Source organism: Streptopelia decaocto (assembly GCF_964273445.1).
Source record: "Streptopelia decaocto genome assembly, contig: HAP1_SCAFFOLD_73, whole genome shotgun sequence".
NCBI classification, from domain to species: domain Eukaryota; kingdom Metazoa; phylum Chordata; class Aves; order Columbiformes; family Columbidae; genus Streptopelia; species Streptopelia decaocto.
The window spans coordinates 46,863-60,314 of NW_028115688.1; the positions used below are offsets into that span (position 1 = coordinate 46,863).

Genomic DNA, 13,452 nt, shown 5'->3' on the forward strand with positions numbered 1-13,452 from the left:
GTCCGTGCCGGTCGTTCCCAGAGCCGTCACCATGGCCCACGTCTCAGGGACAGCGTTCCATGCAGAAAGCATCTCCGGAGCTCCCAAGGACTTTGCTGTCTATGTAAGTGATTTCTCTGGAGTCGGGGGCAGGCGGTTGCACAGCATTGCTAAGCAGGGGGTGAAGATGGGTCAAAGATTCTGGTGGCCTGAAGCTTCCTCCTGTCTCTCAGAACAAACAGGCTCCTTGGTGCTGCTTCCTTCCCATTGTATTCCTCTTTTATTCAATGTACCACTCAAAAAAAAATCTCCTGCGGCAAGCTGCTACTCCAGGAGCCACAGGGAAAAGGAGCTGGACAGTGCATGGTCCTAAACCTTCCTAAATCTTCCAGGTCCTAAACCTGTCTTCCAGTCCCAGTGCATTCGTGACCCTCAGGTCACCTCCCTCTCACTGGGATCGTCTGCTCCTTTTCTGACTGCCAGCCTGGACTCGTTGAGTGGGCAAGTGTGACGTGCTGCCCACCTACAGTTTCTCATCTTGTCCTTGTGCTCATGGTCCTTGGACTCCATAGCTGAAATAACCCCATACTTCACTGGCTGAAGTTCAGTCTCCCATGGTGCACCAGACGCTCTGTTTTCTCCATCCATCTTTCTGTAGGGCTTCAAGGAAGAACACGAGGAGCAGGGAACGTTCCTGGGACAGTTCACTTTCCAGGCAGCACTGAATCCCAGTCAGACCTTCCAGCTGAAGGTACGGGGACACAGAGGGAGGGGAACTGCAGGAGAGGAGGAGAAATGCGGCTGGATGGGGAGAGGCTTCCCTGCCAAAGGGTACAGGCAGCCCTGTCCTTGAGCGAGTGCCACGCTGCCTTTCTTCCATGCTGCGGCTTTAACTTCCTGGTGGCGCATGGCTGGACTGCCATCTTCTCTTTCATTTTGGGGTTAAACTTAGAAGTGCCACAGTTGAAGCTGGAATCAGCTTGACTGTCTGGACCCCAAGTGCACACAAGCGGCTGCATCCCATAGGATGCAGGACTGCTGGTCTGCCAGTTAGAGACCAGAAATACTGGGCTTCCTGAGGGTTCTGTTGGTGCTGGCAGTGAGTAGTGACAGGGAGGCCATTCTGTTTCCGTGGCTTTCTAGAGAAGGCAACGAGACGTTATACTGACCCCAGCACTGGGTCTTCTGACTGTGGAAGCCTGTGCCCCAAAGCAGGCGAGAGCTTTCCAGTGTATTTGCTGAGGCACCTGGTCGCTGCTTCTTCCTTTGCTGTTCTCATGGCCCAATGAGTGAACATCTGCACCACGACAGGTCAAAAGCCCCGTGGGGCAGCAGGAAGGAAGCTGCTGATCGAGGCCGTCGCTGCGGCACTTCTGTCTGTGCTCACGGGCCAGAGAGGAAAAGGCGACTCATTTCTTCTTGTCCTTGCAGAACGAGCTCCCTGGGGTCGTGAATTACATCAGGCTGCAAGTGCTGAGCAACTGGGGCCACCCGGACTACACCTGCCTGTACCGGTTCAGGGTGCACGGTGATCCGCCCAGAGATGGGGGAGACATTCCTGTTTCTTCTATCAATAAATTCCATTAATGTTCACCCAGTCGAGTTCCCGTCTGCTTTGCCTGTGATGCTGCCTGGTCCTCCCTGAGCTCACTGGAGCTCCCTGTCCTGCTCTAAACCCACCAGCTTATGGGAGACCTCAGGAGTACACAGAAAGATTTTCCTAATTAAAAGAAACGGGAAAACTCAGTCACAAATCTGCAGAAAGCCTGACATCCACACTCTTGCTGCGACACAGGAACATCAGCAAAGCCCTGCCTGGACACCAGAGATTAAATTAATGGACAGTTGTCCTATGCAGGAAGCAACTAAGGATCGACTGAGTGGAACCATCTGTTGTTACCTGCTTTCACAAGAGGCACGTGCAGCTTCAGCTGCCATCTTTCAGTCTGTTGCCGATGAGAAAATGGAAGTGTGTGTTTTTGTAAGAAGGAAGCCTTAATTGGAAAGTTGGTTCATGGACTTATTTGCCTCTCTGGGCACATCTCGAGTTAATAGCCCAGGAACTGTTACAGAGTGATGAGCAAAGCAACCCCAGGACACTTAAGAGATCCCATACCCACACCAGTTTGTCCTTCCTTTTGACCCCAGCTCCCCAAGGCAGGAGCAGGCAGGGCAGTCGTGCGCTCTGGCCGCACCAGGGAGGAGAGAGCAGGACCAGCGCTTGGCAGCCGGGGCTGGGAACAGCAATTTGTGCTCTGAGCTGGGGCTTAGTCCATGTGCAAGCCCAGCACGGGTCCAGATACCAAACTGAAGGTGTCGGTTCACCCCCGGTGCCACACACACGGCACCTTCTTCCATCGCCTCCTCTGATGAGCTGTTTTGCAGCCCCTTCCAGCTCAGCCCAGCTCAGACACCTGCACTCTGGCTCAGGGCTGCCTGGGGCTGGTGACCCTCGGGGCAGCAGCAGGAACCGCTCTGACCCTGGTTGGGGGGCTGTCTCTGGGCTGAGCCCTCGGGCCCAGGGCTGCTGAACTGGTGCTGAGGTCGACAGGTCCCCATGGCCTGTCCGTGCTGGGAGACACCTGCTCCTGCAGCACGCCTGGTTCTGATCCTGATCCTCATCCAGAAGTACACTTTAGTTTTTTTGGTTTTTTGTTAAAACTGACGTTAATTCAGGTAGAGGCAGAGGGGAGATATAAGCAGGGGCTTTTAGTCTCTATAGGGACAGACAGAGGCTGCGGTGGGTCCTGGAGGAGCTGGGAAAGGTGCCTGGGAGCAGGGAGAGCACGGGGATATGGGGACAGAGGGGCAGACAGAGCAAAGAGCCGGTGCTGGCACTGAGGACACTGCTGCTGTGCAGGTGCTGCTGGGGTCACAGCCCCAGAGCAGTGACAGACATGAACGGGCCACTGGCTTGTGCTGGTCCCCGGTGGAGCAGAAATCCCCCTGCAGCCTCTGGAGCTCCACGCAGGAGCAGTGTCGCCACCACGACGGTCCTTTCTGCACCCCCTTGTTCTACCCCACGGACGTCGGGCTCAGGTCCCACACGATCCAACACGTCCTCACCAACCACCGCTCCCCTTCCCGCCCTTTGATGTCACACACAGACAGTTGCCCGCAGTCCATGGGCCGCCCCTGTGAAACATTCATGAAATGTCACAACACCCCGCTGAGCTCCTGGAGCCCGTGGCTTTGGGCTCCGTCTGTTCCGTGGCCACTCCGGACAGCACTGGTGTCTGTTCATGGGGTCACGGGCACCAAACCCAGCTCAGGTGGGAACCGAGAGTGTCCCGTCGTGTTCAGGCCCAAAGCGCCATCTGTAGCATCTGCCCACCCCTTTGAGTGCCCAGAGCCTCCTTCTTGGGGCCGAATCCTCATGTTTAGGGTCCCAACGTGTCTTTTATCACCCACGGCCTTTGTTTAGAGCCCACAATGTCATTTTCAGGTGAAGCTCGTTGCCTGGCAACAACCACCCAGAAGTCTATGGGGAGTCAGTAGACCCAGGACAGCCAATCACACTTGAGGAGGTGGGGCAAGTCAAGTGATTGATATGTAAGCAGCCAATCAAGCTTTGAGGCCTCCAGGAAAGTTGGCGAGAGTTGAACAAACTGGGCAGCGCTCAGGGCCGGGCTGTGCTGGCTACACCAATCACATCTGGTGGGAGTGCAGTACATAGATGATTGACATGCAGACTGACCCATCACTTGATAGGAGTAGCCAATGGGAAATCCCAGACAGCCAACCAGAGGAAACAGGGCCTCAGGAAAGGCGGAAAATGTGGGGGGAGTAACCCCTCAGGCAGCCAATCAGAGAGAGCATCACTTCAGAGCAGGGTGGGCCCCAAACCAGGGCAGAGCCAATCAGCTGCAGGATCAGCTCAGGGGAGGAGACTGACAGCCCTCCCGACCAATGGTGTCGCAGCCCAGGCTGAGCTTTGCCGTGGCCACCCTGGAGCTGCCCCACGGCTGAGCAGCCCCCGGCCCAGCCCTGGGGCCCTTTTTCCTCCCTCTGGGGCCCTGGGGCTGTTGTTGCTGCCTCTGGCTCAGGTGTGCGTGGGCTGCTCTGGCCTTGTTCTCCTGGGCGGGGGAGGGGGCAGGGGGCGCTTGCTGGAGAGGAGCTGCTGGGGCTGGAGCTGGAGAGAGCAGGAGAAGGGGAAGCAGCTGGAGGGTGAAGTGCAGGGATCCCCACAGCTGCTGCTGCAGCTGCACAGAGACAGCTGCCCCTCTGGGCGAGGAAGAGTCCCTGTGAGCAGCCTCAGCAGAGCAGATCACAAACGTGCCCCGCAGGGTCTGTGTCAGTGAGGAAAATTACTGTACGGCCGTATAGTGTGTGTGTGTGGTGTGTGTCCGGGAAGCCTCGTGGTGTAGGAGCTGTCAGACACCGACGTGTTCTCTTAGGTGCAGGATGGGCGAGCGACTGGAGCTACAGAATAGGAGGGGAGGAGAAGACAGACAGACAGAAGTGCCTCAACTCCACAGCTTGCCTGGCAGTGCAGAGAGCAGGAAGTGTGGTGACTCCTGGGCCCTTGGTGACATTTCACCCTGTTTTGTGTCCCAGTCCCTCCCTGCTCCCTCCTCTTTCCTGCTGTGCCCTTCTTCCTCTTCATCTCTTCTCCCTCTGTCCCTCTGCTGCTTCCTCACCTATTCCTCCACCCTTCTGAATCTCTCTGCAGGGTTTCTCGTATCTCCCTCTCCGTCTCCACCCCTCTGTGTTCTCACCATCCCTGGTTTCTCTTTGTCGTCATTCTGGTCTGTTGCTCTGTCCTGCTCCGTGCCCCATCATTTCTCACTGTATCCCTCTGTCCTGCTCCCTGCATCTATTCCTGCCCCTCTTCTTTTTCACTCCCTCTCCATCTTGCTGCCCACCCCAGGATTTTTTCCCAATCTCTATCCTGCCCCCAACCCTTATTGTTCTTTCTCTCTCCTGCTCCCTCTCTGTCTTTCTGCCTGTCTTCCCTTTCCCTGCTGCTTCTTTCTCCATCTCTGTCCAGATTACTGCCCCTGTGCCTTCTTGATGTCTTTCTGTCCTGGTTTTCTTTCTGTCTTCCTTGCCTGTTCCCAGCCCCATCCCTTCTCACTATATCTCCCCTGTCCAGCTGGCTCTGCCTTTTCTTTGTCTTCTCTTCCTCTTTCCTGCTCCTCAGCCCTCTTTTCCTCTTCCTCCAGCTCATTGCTGCATGTTTCCCTTTTCCAGTCTCTTCATTTTGATCCGAACTTTGCTTTATTTCTCAGAATTTCTTTTTGTCTCTCCATCTGTACATCCCCTCCCTGTCTTTCTCTAGCCCCTTCCTGCTTCTCCTCCTCCCCCCTCCCTATCCCTCTGTCCTGCTCCTCAGCCCTGCTGTTTCTTCCTCCCTGTCTCATCACGGCTCCTTGTCCCTTTTTGCCTTGATCTCTCCATCTCTCCATCCTTTTCCCTGTGTGTTTCTTTCTCTCTCAGCTCCTCTGTCTTCTCTCTTGTCTCATTTGTCTCTCTCTAGTCCTCTGTCCTTCTCCCCAGCAGCTTCAACTGAATGACCAGGTGTCCGTGCACTCTGGTGTTTCCTCATCCCTGCCCTGGGGAAGATCTGTGTCTGTAGGGCTGGGGATCATTTAGGAGCTGGTCTCCTTCTGCAGACAGCAGAGCTGGGTGCAGCTACAGCAGAGGTTGTTCTCAGCTGCTGCTTATGCAGCTTGTTGGAAGAGCGGCTGTGGGGCTTCTTTGGAAGGGAGGTTTCTTGTTCTGTGCTAACTGCTCCTCGGGACCCTGCACAGGAGCGGTGTTGGGGTCTGCAGGGACGGGTGGGACCTGCTGTGATTCCTGGTGAATGTGAACTCAACTTGTCCTGATGTCCTCAAATGAAACCAGACTGACTGTAGATGGTTTTCTTGCCTGTTTCAGTTCCAAACTACATGTTTGGCACTAAAACAAATGAGACTTTGTGCTGTTTTTCAGACGTCAGTGACTGTGAATCAGCTGAGAACATCACTGCCTTAGGTACCAGGGCAGATGGTCTGTGATCAGGGATGTGGACTTGCATGGCGGTGCTTTTATGAACATTTTATGATGTCGCCACTTGAAAGCCCTTCATTTTCCTAGAAATTTTAAGATGATATTTCTTATTCGGAGGTTCAGACTCTGGTTGGACTTGATGTTGAATGGTCGATATAATGGGGTCCATAGAATAAGAATCTCGCTTCCTTGTTGTTGCTTTCTAACACTGTCTGAATTTGGTAAGCAAGAGCAAGAGTGGTTGACAGTGTCTGCTTTTGAGAGTAACGTGTTTCTGACTCTCCCTCTTTTTATGATGAAGGTTTCTGCCTGCACTATGAGTTTGCTGGGCTGTGAGGCTGTGTTGGAGCAGCAGAGGTAAGAAGTGGTGGCTTTAAAGGCATTGAAGCTGTAGTAAAACTAGCAGGAAAAGCTAGTTTCTTCCTAGAGAGCTGCCTGACAAAAATCTTCCTAGAGAGCTGCCTGACAAAAATAGTTACAAGTAAAGACCCTTGAAGTTGGCTTTTTTTTTCTAATTTAGTCTTAATATGGAGCTTTTGGTATTGATTGATTGATTGATTGATTGATTTCTGGGAAGCAAGAAGTGAGAGCCTGTGCACTCCCATAGGCAGCGCTGCCTCCCAAATAGGTGCACCCTTCTCCACTTCTATTCCTTCCATGCTTGTGTAGAACAAGGCCATGCAGTAGTGTGTAGATGTGGTGATTCCTGTAATAAATTTTGACTCGATCTTGTAAATAACAAGAATTTATTTAGAATCCGGCAATAAGCAAAGACAGCGCTGGGTGCGGCCTAGAGACCTCAGTCTCTCTCACGGCACGCGCACACACTAATTCAGTCCTCTGGGTTTTATATACCATCTCTAGTCCACAGCTTCTGCGTGTAACTTTCCAACTCATGGTGTGCCTTGCATCATGTGAGGTTGACTCTTGTGTAGCCAGTTTCCGTCGCCTTACTTTGGTTACTTATTAGGTAAATACATGGAGCAGAACAAAGCAAGCAAGCATACAAAGACTTCTCAGAACTCAAACAAACATCTCCTGGTTAGGTAATTACATCAAGCAGGACAAAGCAAGTAAACATACAAACAAACATCTCCTTGTCAGGTAAATACATCAAGCAGGACAAAGCAAGTAAGCATACAAAAAAACTCAAGCAAACATATCCAGGAGCTTTAATGAACAAACATTTCTCGGAATTGCTTGTTACAATTCCAATGTGACTATGAGGTCACAGCCCCACGGTGATGTGCTGTGCTGTGTCTTGGCAGCAGCAGCATCATGGTGCGAGCGTGGGGGCCATGGTCCTCACCCTCCTCCTCCTCCTGGTGTCCCGGACGCCCAGGCTGCTCCAGCCGAGCGCAGGGAGCAGGTGGGCGGGCAGGGGCAGCACCAGCCCCGAGCAGCTCAGCAGGGCAGCAGTGGGGCCAGGGATGGTGCTGGGGCCGGGAGAGCAGCCGGGCTGGGCTGGGCAGGGCGAGCCAGGCAGCACCAGGGTGTGGGCAGGGGGCAGACGCCCCGCAGGGAGGGGAGAGGGGCTGCGGCTGCTTCAGGGGCAAGTTCTGGGCAAGCAGGGGCTGGGAGTGGTGGCCCAGGGGCAGAAACCAGCACTGAGTCCCTGTGGGGCCCTCCCTGCCCCCCAGCCTCGTGCCACACGGCCCCATCCCAGGGCACGCTTTGAGCCTTTGGGCCTGTTTCAAATCAAAGCTGGGATTGCTTTGGCCCTTTGGGCCAGTTTTGAGCTAAATCTGGGCACATTTGTGCCCTTTGGGGTCGTTTCTGCCTAGATCTGGGTGTTCTTTGGCTTTCCAGTCCAGTTTATACCCAAATCTGGGGGTGTTTTGGCCATTTTTGGCCATTTTTTACCCAAATCTGGGCATACTTTGACTTTTTGGTCCAATTTCACCCCAAATCTGGGGATGTTATACCCCTTTTTGGCCATTTTTGATCCAAATCTAGTGGTGCTTTATTATTTCTGGCTCTTTTTACCCGATATACTCAGGTGCTTTTGCCCATTTTTTCCCCTAATGGAGGTGCTGTGATCCCAAATATGGAATGTTTTCACCTTTGCTGACAGTTTTGCACCCAAATGTGGATGTTTTTGTCTCTTTTGGCCACTTTTTGCCCAAATACTCAGAATCTTTTGCGTGTATTGGCCAATTTAGCCCCCAAATATGTGGAATATTTTGTCATTTTTCCAGTTTTTTCCCCAAATACGGCTATTTCTCTGCAATATATGGGCATTGTTGTCCTAAATATGTTGTGTTGTGTTTTGTTTTTCTCTCTTCTTTATGTCCTCTTTTACCCAAAATGCAGGAGTATTGCTCTGTGAGCCTGGAAACCTCTCTGATCTGTGCTTGACTCCAGGCCATGGCATTGGCAGAGCTGATCGAGCTTCTCAGATGGATCCTGGTTATGAGCCTTGGGCTGTCCCAGAGGTAAGTTGTCACTGTCTGTCTGCTTGAGGGAATAAACACTCGCGTTTTAATAGGTTATTTGTGTGTGATTGTACTCACAATAATCTCAGAGGCTTTCCAAAAACTTTTTGTGCCTTGGTGGTGTTACACAGACAAGTAATGAATATTCATTTGCCTGAAAACCTGCTAGGTCTCAGCAAAAAGGTCACCCATGTTCCATTTCTAGCTGTGGGAACATACACCTTTGTATGTGTCCTGTGTCATTACCTCACCCCCTCCCATCACTGCAGGTGACTGAGGAAGAAGGAGATCACAACCTGCCATGGAAGCTCCTGACCCGTGTTTGACTCCCTGTTTGCTTCCTGCAGTCCATGGTGATCAAGCCTCTTGGTGTAATCCTGTTCCTGAGCCTGGGGGCAATCCCAGGGGTAAGTGTTCAGTCTTCATTGGTCACTGGCCTTTTGACCATGAGCCAGCACTGTGCCCTTGTGGCCAGGAAGGCCAATGGCATCCTGGGGTGTATTAGAAGGGGGGTGGTTAGTAGATCGAGAGAGGTCCTCCTTCCCCTCTACTCCACCCTGGTGAGACCCCATCTGGAATATTGTGTCCAGTTCTGGGCCCCTCAGTTCAAGAAGGACAGGGAACTGCTGGAGAGGGTCCAGCGTAGGGCAACGAAGATGATTAAGGGAGTGGAGCACCTCCCTTATGAAGAAAGGCTGAGGGAGCTGGGTCTCTTTAGTTTGGAGGAGACTAAGGGGGGACCTTATTAATGTTTATAAATATATAAAGGGTGAGTGCCATGAGGATGGAGCCAGGCTCTTCTCGGTGGCAAACAATGATAGGACAAGGGGTAATGGGATCAAGCTGGAACACAAGAGGTTCCACTTAAATTTGAGAAAAAACTTCTTCTCAGTGAGGGTGACAGAGCACTGGAACAGGCTGCCCAGGGAAGTGGTGGAGTCTCCTTCTCTGGAGACATTCAAAACCCGCCTGGACATGTTCCTGTGCGACCTCACCTAGGTGTTCCTGCTCCAGCAGGGGGATTGGACTAGATGATCTTTTGAGGTCCCTTCCAATCCTAAACATACTGTGATACTGTGTATTTGCTAATATTTGGTTTATTATTTGTTAACATTTTCCTGCAATAGTTGAGCCTTGCAGTAGCCAGCAGGTTCTTTGCTAGAAGAAACATGGATGATCATTTTTTGCCCTGGTGCTCCATGCTCCCAACTTAGTGTGGGTTTCGTTTTGTGTGTGTGAGAGGTGTCCTGGTCAGAAGGCCCTGAGAGCCCCCATGTTTGTCCATCTGGTCCTTGAGGGGTGTTGCATGTGGCCTGGTCACAGTAGTTTGGAAGCTGCCAGGTCCCAGCCAAGGGATCTGCAGCCCCTCTGCAGCTTTGGAAATTTCAGCATGCGTCTGGGTCCCATGTTGTTGCCTGACCCCCGTCCAGGCACTGCAGGTCACTGAGGACAAGGTAGATCACAACGTGAAATGGAAACGCTTTTCCTTTCTGCTTGTTTCCAGCTGTCCCTGTAGGCAGCGGCCACTTGACTTCTTGAACTTGAGTCTGTCCGTGAGCCTCGGGGCGATCCCACAGGTACGACCTTGGAACAAATGAGCGTTTACATGTTCATTTTCTGTTTCTGTGAAATTTAGCTTGCTACTTTCTTGGCTGACGCTCGGTCACGCAGAGGGGAAGTGGATCCGCCTCAGTGCTGTGCCCCAGAGGGCTCTGCCTTGCAAAGCTCTTTGCCAACTGCTCCATCTCTGCGCTGCTCGCAGTGCCGGCTGCCGAGCCAGCAGCAGTTGGGGCTGAGTTTAGAGCTGGGTGAGCTCCAGGGAGTCCTTTCTCCTGACAGCTCCAGGCCTGGTCAGTGGCCACCGCAAGTGCTGGATAAATGTTGGCAAGATGCTCCTGACGGGAAGGGAGAGAGGAGCTGCCACTGGGATGGGTTTGGATCCTGAGGACGCAGCGGTGGGTGACAGGGTGGCCATTGGGGAGGGGCAGTGTGAGCTCTGGTGCTGCTGTCACCAGGTTGGATCACCAGACCCAAGCCACCATGCTGGTTCACCAGATCTTTGGCGGATCCCTGTGGTTCCGTGTTGAGCGCTGGCTGCCAGGTCCTGGGCCTGTGACTCTCAGGGCAGCGGTTTCCCTGAGAGCCTTGCAGTAAAAATCTTTTGGGAAAACTGCTGCGTGTGTGTAACTTACCCAGAGGTGCAGCTGGTCAGTCTTGTGGTTCCTGTGGGTTGTGGTGTGTGTTGTAGTGATGAAAAAAGCTGTTGGCTGGGGGCCCCCAGCTCTTTGCCACCAGCTGAGGAGCCCATGTTGGCAGTTATGTAGCAGCACTTGCTGTCCCAGCACACAGTGGAGTTGCACGCTGTGAATCCTGGTGCTGGCATCCCAGAGCCCAAAGCTGGAGAGGGGGAACACGGCAGCTGCCTGTGCTGTGCTGGGGTGGTGTTGGGTGCGGGTGTTGTGCCAGGGTGTGCTTACTGCTCTTGCTTTTGCAGTGAAGTTCTCAGTGTGCAAGAGCATCTGGGAGACCTCTGACCCTTTCCTGGACCTGGTGCTGGAGATCAGGTAGTGGGGCAGGGTGTGGGTGGGGGGAGCTGTGCTCTCACAGGGGATGTTCCTGCAGCTGCACCGTTACTGCTCTCGAGGCTGCGTAACTGCCAGTCTCAGGCAGGGTGCAGGCAAGAGGGAAGCAGCTTCTGTTGTTGTGCTGCCTCTGTCTGGCAGAGCAGAGCCTGTTGCCTGAGCATGAGCCACGACTCCTCCATTGAGGCTCCACGGGACTGGGGACAGTACAGCCGTCCCTCATGGCATGCTGGCCAGTGCCTGGCTGGGGTCAGGCTCAGGGGTTTGGTGCAGTCTGTGGCCCTGTGCTCATGATCTGTTTTATCTCTCAGGGCCAGCGTCTCTGATCAGGTGAAAAAAGCTGTGACCAACAGACCCATGTCTTCACCAGTGACAGGCCAGGTGAGTCCTGAAGGCTGTTCTGGGCCAGAGCTGCAGGGAGCTGCTGCCCCTCTGCCTGCTCTGCGAGGGCAGGTGTGCTGCAGCTTGGCAGGGAGGCAGGCACTGCACCCAATGGACAGGTGTGAGGGAGGATGACTTGCAGGAAGGATCCTGCTCAGTTAAGAGTTGCTGTGTGAGCTTGGAGGGGATGGGACTGCAGTATCACCCTGTGTCCTTGGCACAGTGATTCCGCCTGGAGGCCCAAAAAGCTGCTCGTCCTCCTGCAGCTGCCTCCTGTGCCCAGAACAGTTCAGAGCTCCTGCAACACCAGCAGCACAAGTGGGGCCAAAGCAGAGCTGTCCTGGCAGAGCTCCTGGGAGAGCAAGCAGCCACCTACCTCACCCAAGCTGCTGCTGGAGCCCATCCCCAGCCAGGAGCCCAGGGGCAGTGGGGAGAATGCTGAGACCCTGGAGAGGGACTCCTGCAGCAGCGGTGCTGCCAGCCCAATGCACAGCACAGCGGGGATCTGCCCAAAGCATCCCAGAAGGCCCAGGGTGGAACCAGCAGCTTCTGCACCTCTCAGGAAATGGACTGTGGCATGGACCTTCCTACTGGCTCCAGCACCAAGATGGCTGCACCCAAGACTCCAAATTGGCAAAATTGAAATCCTCCCTGTTGGCCAGCACTGCTCTGGAGCTGAACATCACCATGTCACCACCACCAGCCATGAAGCTGGTGCTTTCTACCAAAAAGTGAGTCTGAGCTTCTGCCTGGAGTCTTTGACAGGTGCCTTATGTCTTCTGAGCTGGAGATTGTGTTGGGGAGAGTGTAGACTGGATGCTGGGTGTCTTGCTAAGCTGGAGGCAGACAGGGAGAGCCCCTCAGCCCCAGGGCTGCAGCAGTTGCTCTGGTTTGGGGTACAGAGCCAGGTCCCTGCTGTTGTTCCCATCCCTGATTAAGGCTGGAGAAACGCCTCCTGTCTTCTTGCTCAGGACAGAGGGGCGGCTGTGCCAGTCCCTGGAGCGGGGTGGCCTCACCAATCTTCTCTGAGTGTCTTGTCCCCTGGGGCGATGGGAGCAGGTGACTCCCCAGCTGGAGGCTGCAGAGTCTCCTCCTCCCCACACAGGGGCTGGGACCGGCCCTATGGGTGCCGCTGTGCAACCAGGGCTCAGGACAGTGCGCTGGGGTTTCTGTTTAAATTTCCTTCCTTCCTTTTTTTCATTTCTGCTTCTAAGAGAAAACACTTCTGATTTGTTGACCACCCCCCACTTTCCTCTCCCCTTCTGTGTCTTTACCCTTCCTTTTTCTCTGGGCTCACCTTCTTGTTTTCTTCTCTTGGCTTATGAAAACCTCTTTTCTTTAGATCACCAAGTTTGTTGTTTTTTTCTTTTTCATGTCAATAACTGCAGCGCAGCATCCTGTGGAAGGTGAGCAGAAGTGACCATTGCACACCACCTCATTCACAACTGGCCAACCACAGCTACCCCATGGACACCACCCACCCCAACTCCTTGGCCTTTTGGCAAGTCGAGGTAAGTGGTGCCAGTCACTCCCAGGCTCCTGCACGGCAGCAAGGCCAGTAGTCCACGAGGCAACTGTCTGACATGGCAGGTGGCCTGGGGTAGTGATTTCAGCAGCCACCTGTCCTGTTCTCTTGGATTGGCTAAGATGGTGGCAGTTGGGTGCTGTGCTTGTGCACTGTGGAGTGTGGAGGAAGAGGGGGGCTCCTGCTCCTGACCTGGCCTTCAGATCATGTCAGCCTCTTTTCCTGTTCTGCAGGCTGTCCTCATCTGCTCTCCATTGGCCAAATCATGAAAAGCCGACCTTCAGCTTCATCCTCAGCTCAGCCCTTTGGCTCCCAGCCTCCCCGTGACCAGCTGTTCCACTGCCCACCCTTTACACCACCTTCCTCCCTGAAGCAGCGAGAAGGAGCCCAGCCAGGTCACCCCTGGTTCCTCCAAAAAGTGTCAGTGTAAGCAGCACCGTGGAGCAGACAGCAGCCCCTGTGCTCTGGCTGGGAAGGACAAGGATCAAGTCTCCAGCCCCCAGGGAAGAAGAAGAAGTATCTCACAGGAGGGCTCAGTGTCCCCTGCGGGGAAGGAGGT

The 13,452-nt window shown here is 53.9% G+C and overlaps 1 long non-coding RNA gene across 1 annotated transcript; it reads left to right on the forward strand.

Moving 5' to 3' along the window:
* Window positions 1-12,045: 12,045 nt before the first annotated feature.
* On the forward strand, window positions 12,046-13,238 carry LOC309452665. Its single transcript, XR_014186606.1, has 3 exons — window positions 12,046-12,099; window positions 12,757-12,879; window positions 13,127-13,238. It is a non-coding gene; the product is annotated as an uncharacterized lncRNA (long non-coding RNA).
* The last annotated feature ends 214 nt before the right edge of the window (window positions 13,239-13,452 follow it).